The 27,077-nt window shown below is 42.6% G+C and overlaps 2 long non-coding RNA genes across 3 annotated transcripts; one reads left to right on the forward strand and one right to left on the reverse strand.

The window, feature by feature from the left end:
- Positions 1–28: 28 nt before the first annotated feature.
- LOC135314644 (uncharacterized) lies at positions 29–25,910 on the forward strand. Of its 2 annotated transcripts, XR_010374144.1 has the most exons (9): positions 29–210; positions 6,258–6,412; positions 7,845–7,976; positions 8,768–9,052; positions 9,930–9,992; positions 11,673–12,481; positions 12,630–12,770; positions 18,900–19,117; positions 23,141–25,910. It is a non-coding gene; the product is annotated as an uncharacterized LOC135314644 (long non-coding RNA). The 2 variants fall into 2 exon arrangements; XR_010374143.1 differs by lacking the exon at positions 29–210 and having other exon boundaries at positions 4,845–6,412; positions 8,768–12,481.
- LOC135314646 (uncharacterized) lies at positions 1,455–15,366 on the reverse strand. Its single transcript, XR_010374146.1, has 3 exons — positions 15,207–15,366; positions 14,745–14,925; positions 1,455–2,672 (listed from the first exon to the last, which is right to left on the reverse strand). It is a non-coding gene; the product is annotated as an uncharacterized LOC135314646 (long non-coding RNA).
- Positions 25,911–27,077: the final 1,167 nt, after the last annotated feature.

The raw sequence follows: 27,077 nt of genomic DNA on the forward strand, positions 1-27,077 counted from the left end.
GGCAACACTATAGGAGGCATGGGCGCGTGCGTAGGCTCTAGGGCGGGGCCGAGCCTGCGCACTTAAGCCGGGCTCGACAAGGACCGGCTCGACCGGCGGGACGGCGCTGCGATCCGTGTGCGCCTGCGCGGCGTCGCACAAAGCGGCGGGGGCGCATACGCCCTATGGGTGAGGGGGTGGCCGGGAAAGATTTTCCCGCCTGCCCGCTCGGTGGGTGAGGCTGATTGTCCCCGTCCGGGATCGCGGGCTGGGATGGTGGGGCCGAGCCGGGCATCACTCGCATTGCCTCGGCTGGTCCGCTGGGCTTGTGGTGCCTGAGACCAGCTGTGCCGCTGAGTGCTGGCGCCGTCCACAGTGGGGTTCCGCTTAAAGCCCTGAAGCGGGAGCGACGGGCGCTGTTCTGACGGGACCGCTGTTGCCAGCCTGGCATGGCGGTGCCGTCCCCTCCTGCCTGGGAGAGCTCTGAGGGCGGTGAGGCGGCCTGTCCCCGCTGTGCTGGGCGCTTGCTCCTCGGGGGGGCACGGACTGACAGGGTGCTTGGCCTGCCAAACGTGTGCTGGGGTGCCGTTTGTAATGGCTTCACAGAATGGCAGGGGTTCGAAGGGACCCCTGGAGATCATCCCACCCAACCCCTGCTTGAGCAGGCATACCCAGAGCAGGGGCACAGGACTGTGTCTGGATGGGTTTTAAGTATCTTCAGGGAAGGAGACTCCACAGGCTCTCTGGGCAACCTGTTCCACTGCTCTGGCACCCTCACAGGAAATAAGTTTTTCCTCATGATTGTGTGGAACTTCTCATGTTCCAATTTGTGCCCATTGCCCCATGTTGTGTCGCTGGGCACCACTGAAAAGAGTTTGGCCCCAAACTTAGCTTCATCTGGCTTTGCAGTGGTTCTGCACTTTCCTGTAGTCCTGAGCACAATTACCACATCCCTCTGGGAGCAAGAAGCAGGGGGCACTTGCTGGTATTGGGTACTTAAAAATAAGTCTTTTCAGCTCAAACTTGAGCATCAAATATTATTGTGGTTGTACCACCATGTAGTGCTTAGATTAAAAAGGCTGTGTTGTGTTTGTGTTTCTTTAAAACAATTTATATCGAAAGAGTTATTGGAAGGCTTGGGGTTTATTATGACCTTTTAAGACAGAAGGAGTAAGCGAGGTGCAGCATAGGCTTTCAGCAAAATACAGGAAACCAATGGTGGACCTCGGCTACCACAGTGTACCCGGACACTTGCTCTCTACCTAAAGGAAAAGGTGTTAGAGACAAATAAGATGAAAAAAAAAAAAAATGAAAGAAATGTGTATCTCTAACGGATTATGTATTTTATTGCAATTTGTATCTTAAATTACAGAGGTGTTAGTCACTGTGAGATTTCCCTTAAATAACTTCCAAAAGACATTAAATGAACAGCTAAAAAAGCCTCTTTTCCTTAAATGGGACACAAATTGAACAAAATGTACCCTGTTGAAATTATCAAGCCAACAAGGACTTTTCCTAGCTAATTATCTCAGTCAGGGTCTGCCTAATATGGAGAGCAGATTGTTAAATTCTTTGCCTGCAATTGAAGCAAATTAACAATTACACAGTGAGTAAGGGGAAAAGAATGTTTGCTTTCGTAGGTCAGTCTCGGTTTCTTAGTGTCACACTCTCCTAGTAGACATTAGTTTGTTTGAACGACCTCACTCAGGTGTTTTGTTTTTCTTTCAGAATGTTTTTGCACTTTTTACGTAGGTTTGCATCTTCAGATCTTCTTCGTTTTCTACTTAAAGTTGTAGAAGGAAAGTGTTATTAATTGAAAAATTATAGGTTCAAGAATTTTCTTTGTAGCACATCTTCCTTAACACTCCCAAAATAATCTTGAACAAATAAATGCAAAGAACATGAAGCAATAACATCACCTCTTGTGTAACTTGCCAAGCTAAAGTTTATTTTCCCTAATAACTGTTGACCTTCTGGCATAGTAAAGTGTTTTAACACCACATTTAGTTCTGTATTTTCCATGCAGATAGTGAAATTCTTGGTGAAACTCAAGTAGATTGCATCTTTGAACTCCTCATGGTGTCAATCTTACAGCTAATTATGCTTCTGTCTACAAAAAGTAACTAATTACTGTTATTTTTTACTTATTTTCCACAATGTTCACAAAAATCTGAACCTACAATTTTGCTACTCTGTGCCTCAGTCTCAAGAGAAATAATTGCTTTAGTGCCTTGTTGGAGTCGATGATCCAGAACAAGATGTTCTTTGCTCTCAGATGATGGTCACTTCAGGCTGACAGGAAGAGGGGGGTGGTGGCAATCCCCTCTCAACGTTATTCCCCCTCTGTTGCCAGCAAAAATGAGTGTTCAAAAAAACCTGGTCTACTTGAAAGTGTTCTTTGCTGCATCTCTACCCATGTCTGCTTCTTTATGCGGGTGTGCAAATGTTTCGAGCTGGCATGGGAAGGGATGCGTGGGGCCAGGATCGCTGAAGGGGCTGGCCTTGAAGGGAGGCTGGGGAGATCATTGGGTCCAGCCTTCAGCTGAAGGCAGAGCCTTGCTTTGGGTTATCAGCTGTAACTCTTGGGCTCTCTCTGGCAGGCAGTTGATCCAGCTGAAGAAGAGGATGTGCTGCGCAATGATCCTAGTGCTCAAAACGGGGCAGGACTGCATTGCCTGCTGCCAGCTGTGTTTCTGGAATAGGAAAGATGGAGTGAGAGCTGAGATAAAACTTTCTCAGCAGCAGGGATCTATTAACCTGGCTTGTGCGCTTAAGAAACTACAACCAAAGTCCTGTGATGATACTTCTGAAAGGAGTGGGGAAAGCACAGCTAGTGTGGATCAGACATGGTTCCTTACAGGTTGCAGTAATGATCGCTGCTGTCTTTAGAGCAAGTGTGATGGTTCACAGGAGCATAGGGTTAAAGTGCTCGACTAAGAAAGAAGCCCTTTCTGTTTGAAAAGACTCAGTTGTAGCTCTTAACTGCCAGGACAAACCCCATTTCCAAAGAAGTAGGTGATGCAGCATTCCCTGCTTGTAGCTGAAGCTGTGCCATTGACTAGGAGAGAATTCAGGACTCGGCGCAGGGAATTTAGGATTCATTTATCTGGAAACTCACGAAAAAGGGGAAGTTTTTGGTTTCCTCCTCCATCCCAAGTGTTAGCCCTGTATTTTATCCTCATACTGTTCAAATAGTCTACGTGTGGATCAGAAGTCAGATCTCGTTTCTCCCTCCTACTTGAGAGTCATAATCGATAGTTTAGAGAATCACGGTTGCTTTTCTTTCTTGGATAGTTATATGAGCCTTCAGAGGAGGATGAAACAATGAAAGAATACCTGCTGTGTTGCATAAGTTGGGGGTTTGTCAGTACTTCAGATATACAGTCAGATTAAACTGTGATTTGTGAGATGGCAGTAATAATACTTTGTATTTCGTATGTGAATATATGCCAGGCTTTTGTGTGTCTGTGTAGTTTGTAACTAAGGAGATGGGCTGGGTGTGGCTGCTACGATGAGTCAAGGGTAGTCCATACCGCTGTACGCGATTCCAGCGCTTGAGTCAGTGACAAGTATTTCATATCTACAGCATTCCTTAAAAAGGTTAACTATTCCAGCTGACTGCGCTTACATTTACACGCATTGAGTTGGTAGGTTATTCAGCTTTTTTTCAAAACCACCTATAGTGCCACCTAATTCTGTAATGGTCTGAAATGAATCTCAAAACTCGTTGACGCGTGTGGTGGCAATTGCAATAATCTCACCAATTTCTGCAGTAACACCAACATTTCCATTGTAGTATAAGAGACATCAGTCAGCGTTTAAACTGCCGGGCATTGTACAACTATGTGAATGTGGGGTTGATTAAGCTTTGTAGAGTAAGGAACACGTAAATTAGTTTTCTTCACACTTACCTCTCTCTGAATATTTTAGTGGTTCTAAATTATCTGTCGATGCGTGTCTGAAGTGTCTGTTGCTATGGTGTTGTAATACTAAATGCAGAATTAAAATGCTGTGCAATATTGTAATAATGAGTTGCCACCTTTTGATGTAGGGCTGCCTTCTTTGATTAATACTTTTTTTTTTTGTAAGTGAAGAGTATAGACACTGGTATTTTAGTGTGGAAGTCAACTGCTTCTTTGGGGAAAGGGACTTTTAATGATCAGACGGAGTCAGAAGTATACATCATGTCATCTCTCACATATTCAGATACTGGCCACGTGCTGAGACAAAATATTGTATGCTTCATGTCTGAATAGTCCCATCAAATCAGACATCTTGTGATCTTTAGTAGAATGATTGCAAAATATGGGGACTAGAATAGAAGCTATTTACATCAGATATTTGTGTTACATCAGCATGAACAAATATTATTTCTGTATATTTGACTCATTCCAGAGTCCAGATAGTGCACAACAAAATCAGTGACATCAGTAAGGCCACTATCAACAGAGGCCTACTCACTTTAAAAGTTCAGTTAAATGGCTTCTGTAAAGGGTGGAATTTCATTATTCAGCACCTTTATACCACAAAACGTATGACTTGAGATTTGCTAGTTCATAGTTCACTCTGGCATTATAGAGAAAACAGGAAGCGTTCGGTCTGATTGAAAGAAGAAGTTACAAAGCCACTGTGAAAATCACTATGGGTACAGATACTTCATAGTCAAGAACCTTTCAAAAGCTAGGAAGAGAGTGCTCATTCACAAAATCCCATTAAAAGTACCTTGAAAAATCTTCGAGGCCAAGATAAATGGAAGGAGGAGGGGGAAAGTAACGAAATTGAGCGCTATAAAAGGAAATAGGGAAAAAGATGGGGAGAGGGAAAGGTAGAGGGGGGAGCTGCGACAGGGATGGACCCATTTTAACATTTTGCAAATATTTTGTGTCCTGCGCTCTCCCCACGAGCGAGCGTGGCACTGGACACCGCTCTCCGCTTGTGCATCCAGCCTGGGGCTGTCTCCCGGCTGGGCAGGAGCACCGGTGAGTGGGTACAGCGCCATGTACCTCAGCACGTGGCTGCATTGCTCCTCGGTTCTGAAAACGCTACGTATCCTCTTAACAGCTCTAATCTTTAGAGCACTTGACAAATACTACCACTGCCAGGACAAATACTACCACTGTTGTTGCCAGGTGGACAAATACGTGATTTCAGCCCTGTTGAGGAAACAGATACTGAAGTTAACCAACTTGCCAAATGTGACAGAAGCAGTTAAAGAGAATAGAAACCCCAGTTCAATAGATAGCTGGGCACATGGTTAAATTCCTTCATTTTCAACAAAGAATGTAAACATCTGTGAAATGTCCTGCTAAGCCTGTGCTAGAGAGGCTTCAGGCCTGCTGATTGCTGGCGTGGTGCTCCAGTCCCTATAGCTCATGTTACAAGTAGTTTCTTTGGAAAAGCTCTTCTATTGTTCAGTCTTTTCCATAAGCTAGGTTCCGTAAGCACGCAACAAATTTTTAATACATAAAAGCAGTTGTCATGGAGATATTGTGATCCAAAGTGATTTTTTTAAAATAAGTGACACAAACTTGGCACATCCCATGTGCCTTGTGCAGACAATTCCTACATGATGCTTCCTGTGTTAGGCATGGGATAGATACCTTTGCTTTTTGTGCCAGCATGCTACGGAGAAACCACTGTTTCTGGCTTTCAGATGATTGGCTTTAGGAATTTGAAAAATGTTGTACTTATAAGAGTGGGGTTTTTTTTTCAAGTCGCAACATCGTAGCAAGGGGCTGCGCTGCTCACTTCTGTGAAATCTCAAACACAATGCAACAGCTGAATTATGGCTAAAACCTCTGCAGGATATATTTTCTCTCCTCGTCTTGATGCATAGACTTAGGGCAAAATGCAGTAACTAATCCAAAAGAAAGCAGCTGGCTAATGTAGCTGGGGAGGCTTCAGGGTCATAATGAGGATCGTCTTCCTTGGAACGAGACTGCGATCCTCTTGAATACCTATAAATCCAGGGAGACCAAGTGCTGTACCTGCAGACTGAAGGGTATCAAGCCTGAGCTCTCTGAGGCATTTTGCCCATGCTTGTCATAACATTTCTGCTCTTTAAGTGTGCTCTTGCAAAGTAGTACACAGTGCAGTTCAACCAATAAGTAGGACTCTTACCTTTATTCTGGGCCTCTTTTTTCTTGTCTTGTCCTGGAGATCCTGTTACGCTTAAGCCAGGCAATGCCTAACTGATGTAGCCATTCTGTAGCCTATTTAGCTGAGTAGATGAATGAGAGTCTCTGCATATTATAGCTATGGCATTTTTTTTTTTTCAGATATTTACTCTTCAGTTAATACTACATCACAGTTACTGTTGTAATGACCTTCATCTGGACCAAGCAACTAGAGAGTTAAGCTACAGAAAGGCTGCAAAAAAAAAAAGGATCGCAGCAAGAAAATGTGAGGTATTCCCCCCTCACTTTCCTGCCAGGTAAATGTATGTTTCCTTCATAGCACTGCTGGTATCCTGTAGTGAAGGAGGCATGAACCCTGTTGGGGAGTACTCATGACTTCTAAAAGCGTGTTAATATAATATCCATGTTGTTTTGGAGATGTCACAGATGTCTTGCATGACAAAACAGGTATGCGCAACCTGCTAAAGGTGGCTTGGCTAAACTGAGTTGCCATCCAGCTCAGCATCAGCTCTCAAGCTCAGTTCCAAGCGTGCTGTGTCCTGGCTGCTGCTTAAATGCTTGCTCTGAACAGAGAGACTGGGGAGGGAAATTGTCTTTTGAAATCTATCTGTGTATGTGTTGAAGGACAAAGGAGAACCATGATATATTCACTGCACAGGCACGCTTATTCTTAGATCGTGATTTTGCTTCACTGTGGTTAACAAGTGTATTATTAGTAATAGCTAGTTACAAATAGCTGGCCTTATTTTTAACCTAATACTGAATCAGATTTCATGGTAATAGGTGGATTCACTGCTGTGCTTTCCTCTGACTATTATCATTCAGAATTTCAGTGCCTTCCATCTTAGGTATTAAAAATAGGTGGCAAGTTGGATAATTATTATTGTTTCAAATCTCATTTGCAGCCTTACATAACAGTGTTCTCACCAGAAGCCTTATTTTCAGGGTGGAGTGGTAGAACATGCTGTAGCAACCTGAAATTATTTGCACTGCTGTAGCTGGGTTATACAGAGCCTAGATAGAACCGTGTCTCCTTTTTTAAGAACCGTTTGAGAGCCAGTTTAATATTCATGAAAATAAATATATTAATGAAAATAAAAATGTGTGAACTGACTCAGGTTTGGCATTATAAAGCCATATGTTGTCAGCACACCTCAGTCTCGAGCATAAGCGAGCATCCTTGGTAATCGCATGTTACCCAAGCAGAAACTACTAGTCATGCCAACTCAGTGACAGTCAAAATATTTGTGAGTGTAATAATAGTAAATATGTAAACATGCAAAATGAGATAACAATGGCAAATTACTTGGAAAGAGAATATCCCCGGGTGGATCGAGCTATGCTTGATAAACCCGAGCTTCCTTGTTAGTAACACTGTGTTCATAGGCAAAGTACTGTCTAAGACTATTTACCCTTCCAGCCCTGAGCTGGGTCACCTTTCTCCACCCTTCCTCATCATGTCCATCAAACTCGTGTGACTTGGGAAGGATGAGAAACGTTTGGGATGAGGCAGTGGGCAGTCCTGAGGACATTAGATAGCTCCCTTCAGCTCTCCTGGTGATCACAGTAACAACAAACCCCCATCTCTTCCATTTGAATAATAAATTCTGGTTTTTTATCTCCTATTTCACTGCATGCTGTGACCTCCCTCCTTGATTGGCGTCGTCTTTCTATCAAAGCTAGTGTCATTCTTCCTGATTGCCATTCTTCTCTCCTATCCCTTTTCAGGTGCACAGCTTCCTTGCTTCCCCCTTTTCAGCCCCACTGAATTGGATTTAGCCAAATGATCCGCAACACCTCGTAAGCTCTGGAAATATTATTCTAAACTGTGAAGCTTTGCTCCCTGAAGTTGTGTATAAGGTAATTATTATGAAAATAAAAAAATACACTGTTATAAATTTGACTAATAAAAATCTCACATTTGGCAGATGACTAAGAAATGGCCATGAAGGGTGGCCATTAGTCTCACTGGTAGATGGTGATGTCAGAACTCATGGCATTTCTGTTGGAACAGGGATATTACTGCCAGAGCATCTAAGTTCCTTTTTAGTGCCTGTAGCATTAGTGATAACTGCTGAGCTCCTTCACTGGCCAAGGAACGCTCTCCTCGTCTTAGCCCCGGAGTGCACATGACCACTATATTGTATTGCATATCTGTCATACAGATGCTATGCACACCCAGCTTCTGGAAGCGCAAGCCAACAAATCCTAAAAGTTTGCAGGCTTAAAAGCTGGGCTTGTACTGGGCTGCTCAAACGCAGGCTGAACTTGAGCTGTGTTGGCTGAATCATTAGCTGAATTTCACTCATAGGCAGTAAGTGCATCCAAAAGCTTTCAGTCTCTGTGTTCAAAGATAGGAGCTGGTACTAACCTTGCTCGCTGCCATGGTACAGAGATTTACTCTCCGGAGTACATATCTAGCACAAGCGTAATGTTAATTTGTACACTTCGCCAGTGTGGTTTCCCTCCTCAGATTACAAACAGAAAAGATCAATGAAATTATGACTGTTGTTTTCATTGGATGAATAATTACTCCATAATTAAATAATGATATCAGGTGTATTATCAGAGAGAAGAACCGGTTTCAGAAAACTCATCAACTTGAGCAATTAGAATTTTTCAGTTCCATAATGAATGTACTTTTATTACAGGACTGAATGAGTGGAGAGGCGATGCAGGGTCTATTACAAAAGCAGTTGATCTCCGTTGTGCAGAACGAGAGGGAGAAGCTTGTCAGCTTCACAAGGGAGGCTCTCTGTCATGGAATCACTTGCCCAGTGCTGCAGGACGCTGCACAGCAAGTTTAATTTTGATTCACATTTTACTATCAAAAATAATCTTACAAAAATCTGGCTGAACTTCCTCAGAAGAATGTTTATTTCAGAAAGAGCACCTTCCAGGGCGCCCAAGCTATAATACAAATTGATCTCAACAGCGTAAGTGTTAAACCTACCATTCTTGTGTTGCAGCTGTTTCCAGATGAAGTCCCTCAATATACCTCTTCATAAATTGCCTCCTCTGTCCTTACTGTTGTTACACTTCCCTTAAAAAATGGTGTCTATTATAGCCAAAAATCATTCATATTTATTATTCTAGTAGCCCAAAAAAACTTTCTTGGTACAGCAACTACTGCTTTAATTTTTTGACAGTGTCCAACTGGAGACAGGCAAATTTGCCAAAATCTATCAAGAATTACTCTTGTGTAGATAATACACCGAGTGAAAGAATTTCCACAATAAAGGTGTGTACATTACAGTAGCCTTGAGATAGGGCTGACTTCTTCCAAAACAAGTTCTTCTGGTTTTATGTGACTATTTAATGTAGCCCTGTGTTCAAGAAAATAACTCTTGCTCTTACTCTGTACTATGAAACCAGTATAGCAGGAGGCACCATGGGCTGGCGAACAGATCAGGAGACAGGAGGTGTCTGATGTATCTGTCTAAAGATTTTCAGGGCCATTTCAACTCCCACTTCCCCTTCTGTGAAGTGTTACAGCTGCTATTGATTATGCTAGTTCTATGAGATTTTTTTGAAACTGAAATACGCTTTCTTCAAAGTATAAGGTATCTTTAACAGAAAAGTCATAACTATTAGGTGAACAAAGTAATTGTTTTCTTATGTCTGTGAATGAAAAAGCTTCTGGGCAGTGCCACTGAATGCAAATACTTGTATTTTGTTCATCTGTTTCAAATATAAGTGCTTTCTACATATCATCCAGAAGAAAAAAAAAAAAACATGTATTCCTTTTAGAGGGGATAGGATCTCTGAAGAATACTCACAATGAGTATCTGTAACATGGCTTTTCACTTACAGCATTTCTGCATCCTCTTTTACCCCAAAAGATTCTGCAGTGTTCCATGGCTGGCAGGCACAAAGGTAATTTCACTTATCCTGAAAAGCAGCTATACCTAAGATGAAGTCAGAACCACAACACTGGACAATAAGATTTCTAGGCAAGGGAGTGACTAACCATTTATCCACTTGAACTCCCAATATGTATTTTTAAACTAGGGGTGCTACCAGCAAAGTACAGCGTACTGTCAAGTAAAACCATGTAGGTAACAGTCGCCGGCAGACTGAGTACGCATACCTGTGCATCCAATCACTCCTAGTCATCTGTTTTATGATGGGATTGTGAATTGTACTTTTTTTGTTTTTGTAATTAAAGGGTGGAACAGATGGTGAGAACTTGAAGAGCTGCATCCATTAAATTAATGTAGAGAATGTTTCCACATTATAATTTAATATAATGGGATTTTACTTCACTGAAAGAAAACTACACAGTCTAGTGCTGGGAATGTTTACTATATGAGAAGCTTCACTGTTAAAAGATTTCACTGAGTCATGCTGTGAGTCTCTGCCAAATGCCGATCATATGACCAACCCAGTTAAAAAAGGGTGTTTCTTCATGCCAATATATTTCACATGCCACCCTACAGTGAACCTTTTTTCAACTCTACACCTGTGGATTTTTGGTGTGGATGTTAACACCAAAAGGGGACAATGCAATCTGACTGCATATGTTTAAAAAAGAGTAGGTATGGACAAGCACAAGCTAGCTGGTTTAGTAGTAAGAATGCTGTAACAAGTGGGGCTGGGTTTGACATGATTTCAGAGGTAGGTTTAAGGCAGACAATCCAAACCAATCATTGACAGTGGTAAAAATCAATGAATGTTTTGCCAGTTCCAGGCATCAAGATGCTACGCTTTGGATAGCAACCAGTTTCAAAAGTTCAGAGAATAAACTTTCTTGTTTCTGTTGAGGCAGGGGTTTTAATTGCTGTGGTTAAGACAGAAGAAGAAAATCCAAAAGCAGAGGCATGAATTTTTTAAGCAGCAGTGGACACTGCTAGGTTTTCCTAAATCTCAGAAAATATTTATACATAACTGTAAATATTTGAGTGAAACTTGTCCAAACTAAATTTTGGGAATCCTGTATTTTATTACTGAAATGTTTTTTATCCACGGAAAGTTACAGCAAATGTTTTGTACTAGTGATTCTTTACTCCAGCAAGCTCCAGCTGTAGATACATAATACTCGTCTCCCACGCAGCTCCGCCATGGCTAGCAATCAATACATTGTCTTCTGCGTACAAAGGCTATTCCTCTAATAATCAGAGACTGGGATAGGGGTGAAATCATTACGGAAAATAGTTCTAGAAAGAAGACAAAGACTCACAATGGGCCCAAGTGTCTCTGCTGCAACCCTTACTCCAACTAAAATGCACTAAAGATTGACTTGCCTCGGTGACTACTGAAGAAGAAAGTTAAAGGGAAGAGCACACATACCACAGAAAGTTTAAATTACACTTCCCTTCAGTGTAATCTGTGAAATCACTGTTATGCTGCGTGGGAATAATTGAGAGGTCATGGAGGATTATGTGGACATTTATGTTTCATTCTGGCTTAAGCATGTTCAACTCCAGTGATATCAACAAAATTGTTTCCATCTTCAGTAATGCTGCATTTGCTTCTAGGACTTAATGAAAGAACAATAAGTTTAGTAACTGCACATACTGCTCTCTCACTGAGATCTCCATTTTTTCAAATTTTCAGCATTCAACTCCTGAAGCGCCATTTCAGACACACTGAAGCTTCCCTACCCGGTGTATGGAAATGAAAAATAGGGTGGTTAACAGTTTCAGAATACAACACATCCCACCTCTCCTAGCACAAGGCAGAACATTGCTTTAATGGCAACGGGTTTTGTCAGGGAGCCTGATACACTGTGCTTAAGTCTTCACCTACTGCTGCATGAGACGCGATGTATCACTGCCTCTTCCCTATTTCCCTTTGTCAGGGAAGGAAAACTTTCACTCTATTCCTCTATAAGCTCTCAGTGGAGGAATGTCTCTTGCACTGGCTGTTTCTCACTTCTCTAACTATTAGCTTATCCTTCCTCCCCAGGAAAAGGTAGGGACTTCTTGTTTGGAGAAACATTCACACAGCTGAAGTAAAGCCTATGGTGTTACTGAGCAGTTTCTCCTCTGGCACCACGTGCACTTCAAACTGCAGCAAAGCGCATTCTATGGGATAATTAGCAGCTGTATTCAAGTGACTCAAGGGAAGATTCGAGTTCTGAATTTTGAGAGGATGTTTGTATGCCTGATATAATTTTGTCTCATCACAGTCTGCGTAAGCTTTTTGTGCAACAGGACAAAGGAAAGAATTAACCAGTGACTCCAAAATACTTGCACTAGGAAAATAACTATTTTGTTTCAACAGCTGGTGTGACTTTTTCTCCATTAAATCTAAAGAACGCCATTGAGCAGAGGTTTAAGTACAGCTTTTGCCATCAGTAACACCCTACAACCAACAAGAAAGGAGATCCATTTGCAACGCTTCAAAATAACGCTCGATGTAAGGTACTTTTTGTCAAACGCAGCCTCTGAAAATCAGTCTGTTCATCTGGAAAATACACTTGTGCAGTTGAGCATGTGTGGCATGTTTGTTAAACATTTATCCATATCTGCAATAAAATACTTAACAATTTTAATATTCATTTCTTTGCAGAAAATCATTAAAAACAAACAGATAGAAACCGACGGCAAAGCAGAACTGTCTGAGCTGTGTGGTTGGTCTAACCGTGCTAGATCCTCTTGCGTGGCCCGTGGCTGGTGATGCTGCAGCCTGGACGTGCCTTCAGCTGCATCAGTAAGTGCAATAGATATTTCTGAATTGAGTAGTTATTTCTATATTACTCACGGAAGCACCTTTTTTTCCCCCCTCCAGTTTTCTTCCTGCAAGGAGGTTCCTGCTCATGTTATGATTTCCTCTTTCAGTGGTGCTGTATTTGCTAGCTCTGCAGAGTGGCAGGAAGCATACAGCCTATAGGCAAATAATTACTAATTTCCCAGGGGCAAGGCATTTAACAGTAGAGATTAGTTGACTATCTGGTCGTCTCTGACCACCCTTCTAAAACCTGGTACTTGTTTGTATCTGACCAAATTGAGCACATTTCTAAAAGAATTCAAATACCAGTCGTTTATGGAGAAAGCATCATATTTGAATACCAACTCTAGAATAGCCTTTTCCAGCAGTAGCTCTCAGAGGACTTTGCAAAGTCAATACCACTTCACAGAAGAGGAACCTGATGTGTTCAGCAAGGAGATAATTTGCCACAAACCATCTCAGCACAGCAAGGAAGGAACACAACCCAGAGGTCTGCTAGGCTAGTGCCAGATCCAGTTGTCAACTTTAAATGGAAACTATTTTATTATTTTTTCTTGGAGAATTTGCTAGCTCTGCCTCCCTTCCAACACTTTTTTTCTTTTCTTTTTGAGCTTCACAGATACTGTTTTTCTTTCCGGGATCTTTGAGGTGTGCTCTTCCATCTCCTAAGTTGGGATGTAGTGAATGAAATCTGTTTTTCTGAGCTCTAACTCTAACCCCTAGCCCATGAAAGCTTTTTCTGGATTTGGTGACTTTAAGCCCCCAGTTCCCTACTTACCCTGAGCCCTCAAAATAAATTTTTAGACAGGATTATATGGGAAAACGCATTAGGAGAGGAAGAGATTTTAAAAATAGCCTAGCATCTGAATCTCAATGTAATCTCTTCTAATTGTCCCAGTATCTGAGCACAGGGCATGGAGCTGTACTAGCCTGGTGTCGGTAAGGACAAGCAGTGTGTAGGATATACACTTTACAAATACTTACAAATTTGTGAAGCGTTCTGAAGTGATAGTTATACCCGGGTGATGTCATTAAAGGTTTATCTACAAAAAAATCTGCTTTCTTCAGAGGGCCGGTGCAGCTTTTTCACACCCACACATCATAACCCACAAAAGCAGCTGTTACAGTTAGTGTCTGTCAGTCAATGCTTTATTAATCCTGCCAGAGCAGGGGCATCGCTCCTGCACAAACGGGCTGGAGCATAGGCAAGGGAGCAAACTTGGAAGGGCTGCACTGTCCTGCTGCTTAAGTTTAATGAACAAGAAATTAAGATGTGCCCAACTGTCCTAATTTTGATGGCATGTCTTCTTGTTGCCATGAAATGTTATCCAAAACTCTGTTCCTATTTGAAGATTTGATATTGTAATTGCTGAATTTAAGTAGTTACCATGCTATAAAGCCACAAAATAAAAGAAATATTTATTTTAAACTTAAACATGACAATAGGACTCTTTATTTTTTAACATTGTTTATTTTTTTGAACATTCCAGGCTTTTCATAGCTGTCTACCACGTCCTACTATCTAGCTTGGGGTGTCTGTACTGTATTTTTTTATTCTAGCAATGTCAGTGACCACCTGGGAAGTGCAACAGAGGAAAGCTAATGAAAAAATTATTAAATATGTGACAATAAATATGAAAAGTTACCACAATAAGAATTGGAATTTGCTTCCTAATTCCTATGATAAAAAAGGGCTTCTAGACTTCCCTGCTCATGAACTGTTCCGATTTCCTTATTGTATTAGCTTTGTTGCTCGGCAAGATTCTTCAAATACTTTACAGACACCTTGCAATACCAGGTAACGTAATGATCAGGCAGAAATTGTTTCTCTCAAAAAATACAGGGTCAACAAGAAAGCCCCAGTACCGCTTTCCATATAGCCCCAAAACACAGTTTCCATATCACCCCACATCCTACCAGTTTCAGTTAAACACATGGAACAGCAGTTTAGCTCACCTCGCTAGGTATTTTTCTAGTTCCAGTTTCTTTCATTGCCTCTGCCGGTAATTTATCCTCAGTTCACACCCAGTGAATACCAACAGTCAGGGATGCTGCCTGGCCTCTTGAAGCACGCTGTAGTTACTTGGCTGTTCGTGGGTAGCTGCTCATCTTGCTGCAGACACATCATCCATCAGGGCTGGTAACAGAAAACAGCAAGATAACTATAACGTACCTATTAAATTTCTGTTAGGTTTTTCTTGTTTGTAATTTACGTTCTCGAAGTAGATTCTCCTCCCAGAAATGCGTGTTTGCATGTTTTTCCACATCTGACATTATTATGCAGATTCCTCCTATGTTATCTATGTATACTAATCCCTGTAGCATGTCATTAATTCATAGTACATTCAGTTAATTTAGACATGGATATGGGAAAAACATAATTAAAGCACAACTAGAGTATCATAGATATGCAATTACTTTTTCCTTTTTCTTTAGACACTGAATGGGCCAAAGTCATTGCAGGGGGTTTCAGTTTGTAAAGCCAGGGCTGCAGTTTCATGCCCTGGGTGAAGCAGCCCCCTCATTTCCCTGTGCCCCTCTCGCTCTTCTCTTCCCAGGCTACGGTCTCGCTGGTGCCACTGCGTCTTCGTGAGGCTGTCATGCAGGAAAGGGACCCAAGTTCAAAATAACCATCTTTGGTCAGGTTATTTTAGTCAGGATCAAGTCCTTGACCGGGTTCACTGCGCAACCCCACCTGCAATTACGCCAGCACAGTTTAGGGAAAGATGTGGGACTGGAAACAAACAGCGTGACTTTGGGCTGCCTGAGGCAGCACTGCTGCCAGAAGAAACAGCAATCAAGCTGTACCGAATATTTCTTCTGAAACCATTTTGAAATAAAGTTTCAGAGTACTTGTAGATGAAACATCTTTAGTTGTTGGGATAAAAGGCCGTAGCCAAAGCTAAATATGGCTTCTAATGATACAGAATAAACATATAGACAATTAGGCTCTATGAAGTCTAAATAGGTAATTTCACAGAGAATATTTAAATACTAGGTATTTAATAATAAAAAATATTAACTAAATATTTTAAAATCCTTCATCCCTGTCAGCCTGCTTGCCCAGCTACAGCCTACAATCACTGTTAGGAGTAAAGGGGTTTCCTGGGCAATGGTGGACCACTAATTCTGGCATCCCCTCACACGACTGCAAAAGTAGACCAGAAGTAGTTTGGCTAAAATGTCCCTTCTCACTTTTCACATTAGCTTTATTTTTGTTAATGATGCTGGGGCTGGAAACTTAAGAAACAGAGGTAGCTGAGAAACCATGCCCTGTAAAAACCTGTTCCTTGAAGTTTAGCACATAAGAAAATACCTTTTGTTCAAACTGCATGTGATATTTTTCACCTGGCAACTGTTTTCCCTTTAAATGATGAAATGTTAAGACCTGAACTAAAAATAATCCTGCTGGCTGTTCCAGTTCAGGAAATTTCTATGAGCCAAGTTTTGTTGTTTTTTTTACTGACTGTTATTCCAAGTGTAAGTCAGCTCAGGAATTGCTGACTCCACAATCAGGACTGGTTTCGTACAATCTTCATTTACTTTATTTTTGGAAACTATGGCAAAACATATGCTGGAACACTCAGTTCAGCGTTTTCTTAACATACCTGGAATAAACCAGCAGATGATCATCTGCAAGAGAAATATTCCATAATAATGCACAGACCCCCAAAGGATGTCCCGTATTCCCTAGATGGAAGATCCTTTACCAAGTGAAGTTTTTGATGCTGGTGCTTCAAACCACCTGTAAAATACAAACACCATTAGACAGGGAAAGTGGGAAAGGATCAACACGAGAAGTCTCTGAGGTTGGATCCTGCATGTATTTCCCCCCCTGCACTCGCTCTAGCTGCCAGTGCATAGCCTCTAGTTCAGCAGCGTGGTTAAACCCAGAGTCCAGTCATCCTGCTCTGAAAGCGGGTACGGGTGTGCTTCAGTTCGACACACTTGTAGTTGAATATGTGCTCACTTGTTTTGTTAAATACAAATGAGCCACTGAACTGAGGTCCAATCTGAAATGGCAAAATATAAGACAGCAGATTAAAAAAAAAAATCTGCTAAATTGGTTCTATTTCATTTGGAAATACTCCCTCAAAATCAACATTTAGGTTTCCGCTGCGATGATACTGATTAGATTCAACCCCAAGAAGACACGCAGCTAATCCAGCACCTATGTGTTGTAATCACAGTAACAATTTTATGCAGCAATAAATATTTTAAGAAAAGCAGTTCTCATCTTCCCGAATCCTGGACTATTCTGGCAGGCATTAAAAACAGCAGTTCTCATCTTTTAGTAGTTCTACGTCTTTGTTATTCCCCTCTGTGCGTTGAAGGATAATTTAATTTTGTTGCTTGTAAGAACTTTCAGCTCTGGTAAAAATGTGATAGCAAAAAGTGAAATGATCTTTTGAGTTATATTCAAGAATATTTTATCTTAAAATTATATGCCAGCATCTAAAGTAAATCTGTTCTTTAACAACTCAGAGAGCCGAATACCTCATGAGTAGTTCCAAGGCTAATGCCAGCTGTATACCTTAAAGACGGAGCCAGTCAGCAAAGGACACAACCGATGGTTCCAAGGCCTTTGCAGTAAAAAATGCCGACATTAGCGTCTGCATAAAAGGCACCCGTAGGTACAGCACTCGTGTGTGCAGTTACCCTGGGATTTCCGAGGGCGAAGGCAAACACTTGTCAGAAGCGGGTACGGTGATGACAACATCTCTCCGCAGCCTCTGAACTGATGGAAGAAATCCCGTGGATTTCCAAAGGCTCCACAGCCACACCTGCTGGCTGGCGGGCTCAGCACAAGGCAGAGGAAGCAAAGAGGAAGTTTTAGAGAAATCACTCCAAAACAAAGCTTAATGCTGGGTCGCACCATGATACCCTCAGTGTGTCGTAACAGAAATGTTAAACATTTTTAAAAGTATTATACAAAAGTGGAGGTTCTTGTAAAACCCTTGTGGCCAAGCCGAGCATTCAACGAGTTAAAAACTAGAAATTGCATTTCCTGAGCTACCGTAACCCCTTGGCCTTTCTTTATACATTAAAAGGTGACTGCATGGTATCTGCTGTTCTGGCAGTGGAGTTTGCTTTATTCAGCCTCCGTCTGGGCAGCAGCAAACTGGGTTTTTTTCACTGCTCAGTGTGTAGTTTCTCCTCGCTCTGCACAGCGCCAGATCTGGTGCTTTTCCGTGATAAAATTTATGCCTCATGAGGAGCAGGCTCAACACAGTGAAGACTTGGCCAGTGTCTCTGAATCCACCCTTGTTTGTGTAAGAGGACATAAAATGTTTTGTGAGAGATCATACAACTTTAAGGAAATACAGGCTTTGGGGGACCTTCTGGGATGTGTTCAGGCTCTTCTGAATAACTCGACTTCACCACACGCACACACAAACCGAGGACAGTTTGCAATCTACAGGAGTGACTAGTTTACCAGTGTGCATATAGTTATGAATGTATATCTCCTCATTTCATTAGATTATTCATAAATTCATATCACTAGGTTATTAAGAATCTTTTCATCTAGTGCTTTCTGGTGTCCTTTACTTAAATTATCTCAAATTTTTTTTGTCATTGCACCTACTTCAGAAACATCGAGGATGTCTGGATCGTGTTCTGTCGCTGCATAACCTAGTTCATGGTTTTTGGCTCATCTTTCTGAATTGGTACAGCGGGTGGGTGGAAGGTGAGTTATTATTTTAGCTCCCAGTTCTAGGGTAGGTAAAGGCCCCAGAGTTTTAGCTAAATTATACTGTCCCAAAATACTCTCTAATTTGTTAGATAGGGGTTATGAATGGACTCTCAGAGTAGCTGTGGCAACTATACGTCGACTCAAGGCTTTTTCACCTCCCACGCTGTCCCTTTCTCTCTATAGCCAACGATCTGTCCCTATATCTTTATTTCCAAATTGCATTACGTGTGCTGCCCTACCCTTTATGCTGCTGTGGATGTTTCACATGCATTAACAGAACCTGAACTTATTACAGTTGTGCAGTTTTTGAACATGGAATAGGAAACAACAGACAAGTACCACAAGATCACCAACTTAGATCTTCTGGCCAGCCAGGAAGACATAGCACCTCTGACTACAGATTCTTCCTCCAACAGGTAACGTCTCCTCTGAGCGTATCAGCAGACACAATGGGTTTGCAGCCCAGCGCAGGTGGATTCAGGCTCCCTGCCAGCAGTGTTTCCAGAGCTGATGTTGCTGTATCTGCTCAGTATGTCACATTCATCCGTTCCTCTTCTGCATACCTGAGGGATATCACCCAACTTTAAGACTGCCTGTCTGGAGCTTCTTAAATTAAAAGGCCCAGGTGAGAAAGGTAGGACCCTTATCCCAACAGAGACATTCTTCCATAAGCAGTTTAGAATGTCTGATTTAAGAGTTTAATTATTGTCTAATTGGGGTGATGTTAAGCATTTTCCGAGAATCTCTGCTTCTCTCTGTTGACTGGATGAAAAACAGGCTCATCTAACCTGAACAAATAAGTAAGATGTCTGGAATAGATGGGCTAATACCCCTCTAAATGAACAGGAAGAAATCAGCTTCCTGTATCATGTCCTAATTCTGAAAGAACATCTTCCATCCCTCCACTTCCATCTCGCTTCCAGCCACCACAGCTGGATGATGGTGGCCACTTCCGAAGTGGGTCACTTTATAATGTTTCTCTGTGTGATGCTAAAAGAAACAGGAATAAACACACTAAGACAAAATAAAATAAATCCTTCTGGAAGCTCTTGAAATGTTTGTGAAAGGATTTTGAAGGGTTACAGAGACTTTGGAGGAATCAAAGTAGTCTAATGGATAAACTGCTTTCCCTTTCTTCTCTCATACACTTCAAAGCTCCATTTCATTTGAAGTATTAAACTCAGTTGTCATAACTTAACACCTTCTGAAAATATATCTGTAACACAAAGTCATCATTGACAAAATCCACGACTCTGGAGATTTAGACACATTTCCCACTCCAACTATCAGGGATGTGGAAGGACATAACAGATCCAGAGAGGAACAGAGTAAACCCTCTCCAACGCTGTAATTCAGCCGTGGGAGGGAAGCCTGGCCCCCGATCTTTCCTTTTCCCCGTCCCCCACGAATGAATGAGATCCTTCATTCCTCAGCAGCAACTGCATTTTCTAGTGCCAGAGAAAGAATGAGTCAGAAAAGCCTGCTGCTGGTGAAAGCTTCGCTGGTCTTTACTCAACAGAGTGCTTCATCATTTTTTGTTTGAGTTTTCTTGGTGTTAATAGGTTATTAGAAACGCCTGGTATCACCACTGGCATTGCGGATTTGTCAAAGAGCTTTTTGGTTGCCATTTATTTTAAGACTTAATGAACAAGCTCTCTTTGTGGAAGAAGACATTTTAGGTATGCTCTTAAAAATGAAATAGAGCGAGCTAGCAAGAAAGAAAATGCATCTCAATTAGATTATTCTTCCTCCATCTGCTCTCTCAGATCTTTTTATGACAGGAAATTGTCTATTGGATTTTTGATTTTGCTTAATGGAAAAGGCAAAACCTAAATCTATTCCCGTTCCCACTGACATCAGGGGAAACAAGATTCAATGTCTGAACAGAACACATTTTTTTTAAAACCATTAGTGTCTACAACTGCATTTCAGTGAATATAGTAATTATAACATGAGTGAATTTAAATTAACTTAAATACTTATGAAACTGTGGGATGGAACCTACACTCCTGAATCTCCTTGGCATTTCTGAAAATCCCAGCTTCTCTAATTAGCAATTTCTGATGTGCCACATTCTTCATGTGCAGACATCCCAATTAAACCCACTGAACTCCTCATATGAGTTAGGGAGCCAGACTGGAACTGAATGGGGTTTCTAATATGAAATGCTATTGAGCATCTCCAGTAAGGCAGTGAGCCAGGAAAACCTTTTCCTTGCATTTTTAGGTTTCTAGACTTCAGGAAGTACCATCCCTGAAAATCCTGGGCTCTTTATAAAATACTCCGAAGAGGAGATGCCCAACTTCTTGACAAAAAGGACATGATGAACAGACAATAAATCAGCTGGTTAAAACAGAAAGGTTGCATACTGTATTCTTATTCCAGTATCCCCATGGAGTTGGCTAAAATACTTTAAAAATCTCTCATCAAAAAGCCTGCTGTCTTCAAAGCCGAAATGAATCCAACAACGCAACACTGCTGCACTCCTCTCTGCGCTTCCTCTCCCGGAGAAGAAGGCTACATAAAAGCAGATCCTGCTGACTCATTCTGCACTATAAACTACATTTGAGGTTTGAGAATAAAGGAATTATCCTGGCTTGTTAAAAAGCTATTTACCTCCATGTTTATAGTTCAACGCTGCCAGATTAACTACCGCAGTGTACTGCTATTAGTATTACTAAGAATAATAGTAATCAATATTTAACAGCATGAATGAGAGCATACAGACAGGAATCACTCACTCCTCTCTGCAATTCCAAACCTGCTCTACAGAATTTCGTAACAGTAGTAGGACAATAACAGAATTTTATTAAATACAGAATAATATCTTTAGTGGGAATTAATTACACACTTGGAAAAACTTGCAAGTTTCCATGTTGATGACCACGTGTGCTACATCTCCGAAGTTCCGCACCTCTCTTTCCTCACTTCTGCAGCACCTTCTCTTGTGCTGCTCCTCAGGGCTCTTCAGACGACCCTTGTCACTGATCACCACAGGAGCTCAGCACCAACGCTGCTGGACATTTTTGATATGGATAATATGGAAAATTATCTATAGGCAAACAGGCACAGGTGAACTAGGAATAACATAGATTACCATCTTCTAGAGAATTTAAGAAAAATATTCATAATCTGTTTGGTTTATACAATAACAGTACTGTATTGAAAGATAAACCTTGCACTGCTTTCACTGAATCGGGAACCAGAGTATAATGGTATCTTTGACCCACAACAAGAAAAGAACCCTAAGTCAGTTTAATAAGAAACGGGTTCTGTTTGTTTTAAAAAAAGGGCAGTTCTCAAAGGTTTGAAAGCATGGACTGAAAAAACTCTCCTGCTACTTCAGAATTGACTCCGTGAGGCACAGAGTGCCCTCATTTTCTAACATCATCAATGTCCCAATACTACTAGAGTTAGAAACTGCTTAATGTAGGTGGTGAGCAAAAGGGAGCAGGCTTTCTGCACAGCGCAGCATGGATTTCTGCACAGTTCCCCACCCATCAACAGCAGGAGAAACCAAAAGGGACTAAAAGAGAAGAGACAGCACGAAGGAGGAGGACTGGGTGGGAGCAGGGAAGGTTAAGCAAGCTTTGGCAACGGCAGGGAAGACAGCTGCTGAGGCAGCAACACAATGGGCTCGATAAAGTACTGAATATTCTTAGCTTTTGGAATGTCAGAGATGGGTCCAAATACTCTGCAGCAGTACTACTACTGTGCAAGTATCCCTCCGGTCATCTGGTCCAATGTCTCTTTACTGTGCTGTTTCAATTCCACAGATCATTTAAGCCAATTGGAAGTCTTAAACTATGAAACAGAGCCTTTTTCTCAATAAAGAATTAACACTTTTGATATCTGTATGACAAAAATCTACAAAAAATGAAAGGTGTGATCTGAAAGCGATAGCATTTTATTTATGTTTGGTCTTTCAGGTGAGTTCTTACATCATTGTTTTGAAGGTTCTTGATTGCTTGGAGTAAATGGAAAAGGCGTTTTCAAGCCTTTTGTCATCCAGTCCGTGGCAATTATGCTGGAGCTCATCTAGAATTGTATGGTCAATAAATGTAAATGCCAAGCGAAGTCTTCTTTTTCCTGCCTAAATACATGAATCAGGTTGACAACATTCTCATGATGAAATCACTGCTGGTGAAAGAAAATCACTTTCTACCATGACTTTCAATTGATATAGGCTTCCTCTTTAAAAGGGTGGTACCAGGAGCTATCATTTACTTAATTAAAGATTGACATTCTTTTAAAAATACACTAAAGCCTTTGTTTCTCCTCCGTCAGCCTTCCCCCAATATTCAAACAGATTAATAAAGTTATTTTTCACAGTGTACCTCCAGGCTCTGTACTACTACTGCTGAGCCAGGAACACAGCAAAGAAATAAGCTGCTCTTCTCACTAGCTTAAAAAATATCCTCTGGAATGCGTTCTAGTTATACTAATAAATCATAGATTGGAACTCACATATTAAAAGAATCACACTGAAAACATGTACCATTCCACACTGAGGTCCATTTACCATTTAATTTTTACATTACTACCTGTTGATATTCTGAAGGAGCTTTTGGTTAAAACCAAAGCTAGTTTTAACTCGGTACAAAAGTATCTGTCCTTTTAATTACCTTTCTTTTTTTTTTTTTTTTCTTACATTGAGGTACCACACCTCCTTAAAGCCACTGAGGCCCAGGACATCAGTCTGCGTTTAGAGGTAAGGCCTCCACAGACACTGGCTTCGAGAGGACTTGAGGGACCCATGTGGCAAAAAGTGCCTTTATGCCTAATTTAAAATTGATAAGAACTAAATTTTTACACCATCCAGTTACTGCAAAGAAGGAAAGTGGGCTGAATATACAGCATAAAAATTTAGAATCCAGATTTATAACCTTGGAATTTGACTAGCAGTTATTGTTCCCATACTTGCAGAAATCAGGGCAAGCTGGTGTCTCTGCCTAGGAGAAAATCCAACACAACCTACGTCCAGACTAAAATTCTTGCAGATATTCCATGGACATAGGTCTAACCTCTAATATTACCACTGAGCTTTTAGGGGAGATCTCCCTACTGCACCGTAACAATGCTGAAGTATCTTTGCGAGGAAATATTTGTAGATAATCCCTCTTCTGTTTAGGGGTGGCACAGAACTGGTATAATAAATACACCGCCCCTTTTGTGGCCAGTGCGCACTGGGGATCCCGGGAAGAGAGCCAAAGCGAAGTGATGTAATCCGCAGCTGACAAAAAAGGCCACCTGGGGAAGCTGAGGCAGGACAGCGAGAGCTGCAAGGCTGACCTTTGAATTGCAGAAGCAGGAGGGGGAGCCTTCAGGCGGTTCTGCTTTCCCGCTCCCGTGCTGAGGACGGGAGGGGGGAGCTCTGGTACAGAACTACCCACAGCCACAACACCCCAGGCGGGGTAATGAGTAACTCGGCAGAACTCACACGTGTTCTTCCACCGCTTCCTTTTAACACGGGGGGCTTTTGTCAACATAGTTTCCAAACTTTGAATTTTAAATGTAGATGCTCATTTTAATTTGGCACCAAAGTGTTATAGAAACGGTTTGTTTTCATGCTATTTTGTGCACAAAGCAGCCTACAAGCCATTCCCCCCTCATTTTACACATTTAAAGCCGCTGACCTATAGAAACTTTACATCCCTCATTGTGGCTAACAGATTTTTCTGATTCCTCATGCAGTGTTTTACTGCCCGCTGTCTGTCCCGTCCTCATGCTTGCGCTTTGCTGTTGTTCGCTAACTTCCCCTCCCACTTTGTCAAGGATCTTGTACACCTTCATCTGTTTTTATTCCTTCGCAGAAGGACAGAAGTTTTAACTAATTTGAGGCAAATACAGTTCTTTAAGCATATATATTTATTCAGAGCGTTTCAAGAGAAGCACCTGAAGACAGCAGCACTCACAATTATCCTAAATGTTTCCACAAGCCCTTGAGGCTCCCAACGCCTCGGCCGAGCTGTTTTTATACATTCATGGGGACAGACAAGAATCAGCGTCACACCCATGCACATTCACAGAGGCATCTCCAACCCTCACCTATAAACACGTGCCGTTTCAAATGCACAATGAAACTTTAAATCAAATAAGCCCGCCCCCTTCTTTTAGGAAAAGCATGCCTGGGAAGGGCCTGAAACCATAAAAGCTGGTTAAAAGAACTCTCCAAGACTCACTTTTGGAGTTTAGAAAGCAGACACTCTTTTATTACAGCGCGGGATGCACGGGGGATAATTCCTCCTAGCATGCACACCTACTGGAGTTTATTTTTGACATTTATACATGAAAGTTTACACACCATACCTATCTAATACATAATCATTGACCTGACTGAGCATCCTCTTCTTCCATCAGTCTCTATCTTCTTTGCTTAAGTTTAAATCTACAGTGTGATTTTAATTCACTGCGCATACTCAGAAGGAGTTGGGGAGGGCAGTCCTTTTGTCCCTCAATTGAGTCGGTGGTCGCAATCTCCCCCCGCCTGAATTACTTTTCCCCCAGTTCCTGTGACTCTCACTGGTTTCATCGTTTCACGGTTGTGGCATCCCTCGATCTTCCTTGAGGGAGGACGTTTCTTTCTGTTATTGGTCCTTTCTCAGCTCTGAGAACCTTGAATTCCTTTCACAAGTTGGCTCCCCAAGTCGTTTGTATTTCTCAGGATGGGGGCTAAGATTAATAATGGCTCAAGCTTTAAGTTTAACCCTTTAGTTATTTACAACACCCCTGTGCCCCGAGGGGGCCCCGGCTCACCCCCACGCTGTCCCCATAGCCCCCCGGCACCCCAAGAAATCCCCTGGCACCAGGAAACGGGTGAGCAGATGGCGACAGCCTCCTGGCCGCGCTGGCCCCCATGCCAGCCCGCGGGATGCGGCCAGCCGGGGCTCCCCACCGTGCCGGGCAGCACCAGCCACTTCCAGGCGTGTCCCGGGGCTCCCCGGAGGGTGAGGCTGGAACCTTCTATATTTTAGCTTGTGTTCACGGTGTCAGGCCCGGGTACCTGCGCTATCGCACTACCGGTAGTTTTGAGAACGGCGCCGCCTGCGGCCTGGCCCCGCTAGCGGCGCGGCGGGATTAGGGCTGGGCGGGGACTGCGGAGCGGCGGCCCCCCGCCAGCACCCGCTCCTCCTTGCGGCGAGCGCTGAGGCCTCGGCCGCCGCTCCGGAGAGACGCGGAGGGGCGAAGCGGGCCGGGGACCCCCGCACGGGGCCGGCCCGGGGGCCGCCCCCCTCAGCCCACCGCCCGGCTCCGCTCCGCGCCCCGCCGCCAGGCCCTGCTGCCATGGCAACGGGCGGGGCGCCGCCGCGGTGACGTCAGACGCACGGCCGGGCGGGTCCCGCCTCGCGCACCCTCAGCGCCGGGCGGGTGGGGGTTTGTGCGTCTGCTCCCCGCCTCCGCCTTCCCCGTTCTTCCCAAAAATAAAGGAATACATACATAAAATTTGAGGGAATTCCTGTAGTTTCTCGAAAAAAGCCCTGAGGCGGGCGGCTGCGTCGAGCCTGTGGGGAAGTGGAGACACTTAGAACAAGTGTTAACTCCCGGGTGGGCGCAGAGTCTCGGGGGTCGTCCTGCGTGTCGCTCCTGTAGGCGGCGTGCCCTGAAGTAAAAGCACACTCCACTGAGATACAGTCCAAGAATAGTCATCAATAGCTTCAGAATAAGAGGATAGGTCGAGCAGGTCCATACAGGAGAGTTTTCTTCTGAGTCTGGTATTTTTCTTGCAAACTCGGAGCACGGTTGGAGACCCGAACAGGCAGGGGAGGATTGAGGACTCTGGAAGATGGGCTGGGAGCTGGGGTATGTTGAAGCAACACCCTTAAATCCATAAGCTGTGGGAATTTGGAGGCTGCTTCCAGCTCTGCTGCTGTGGGGATTAAATAAACTCCTTAATTCTCCACTTACTTGCTCCTATATTGGAGTCAAGGATGAGCAAATCAATGATTTCTTTGCCCCATGACCTGGTGGATTATCTTTATTCGTGAGTGCTCTGGAAAGAAGGATCATCTCTCCTCAGCAGCCACTGCAATGAATGAGAACAAAACCAGTTTCTAACAGGTGACTTGGCTTGTTCGCTTCCCTAATTTTGGAGTCCTGGGCTTGGCTGATGCTAATATAAATAACTCTTCCCAGAGAGCCACTGCAGCATGAGTGAGTGACCTAAAAAAACCAACAAAGTTACCAGGAGGTTTTAACAGACAGAGAAGCAAGTAGTTTGCTTTCGCTGTTAGTTCTCAAGCTTCTCTTTTTATGGTTGGACAAAGTTACCTTCGAAATGTTTTGGTTTTGCAAAATGCTACACAAATACGTAGTGTTTACTCAAGATTAGTACAGAATGACAATGCTGCGAAATGCTACCTTTTTATTTAACATCATCCCTTATCAAATATTTTCCTGGGGAAAAAAACAGGGATAAAAACAGAATTTGAAAGAACTTTCTGGTCAGAAAGTTGTTACATCTATTTCAGTATTAGCCAAGAAGTTTGCAGAAGGAAAGCGTTCATTCGTGTGCTAGACTGTGCGCTGTGTCAGGATTTTTTCCAACTTTTTGAAGCGCTCTTAGAGTGGGTAGCTTTAATGGTTGTACAGAAAGA

Source organism: Phalacrocorax carbo, chromosome 8, assembly GCF_963921805.1.
Source record: "Phalacrocorax carbo chromosome 8, bPhaCar2.1, whole genome shotgun sequence".
Lineage (NCBI taxonomy): Eukaryota > Metazoa > Chordata > Aves > Suliformes > Phalacrocoracidae > Phalacrocorax > Phalacrocorax carbo.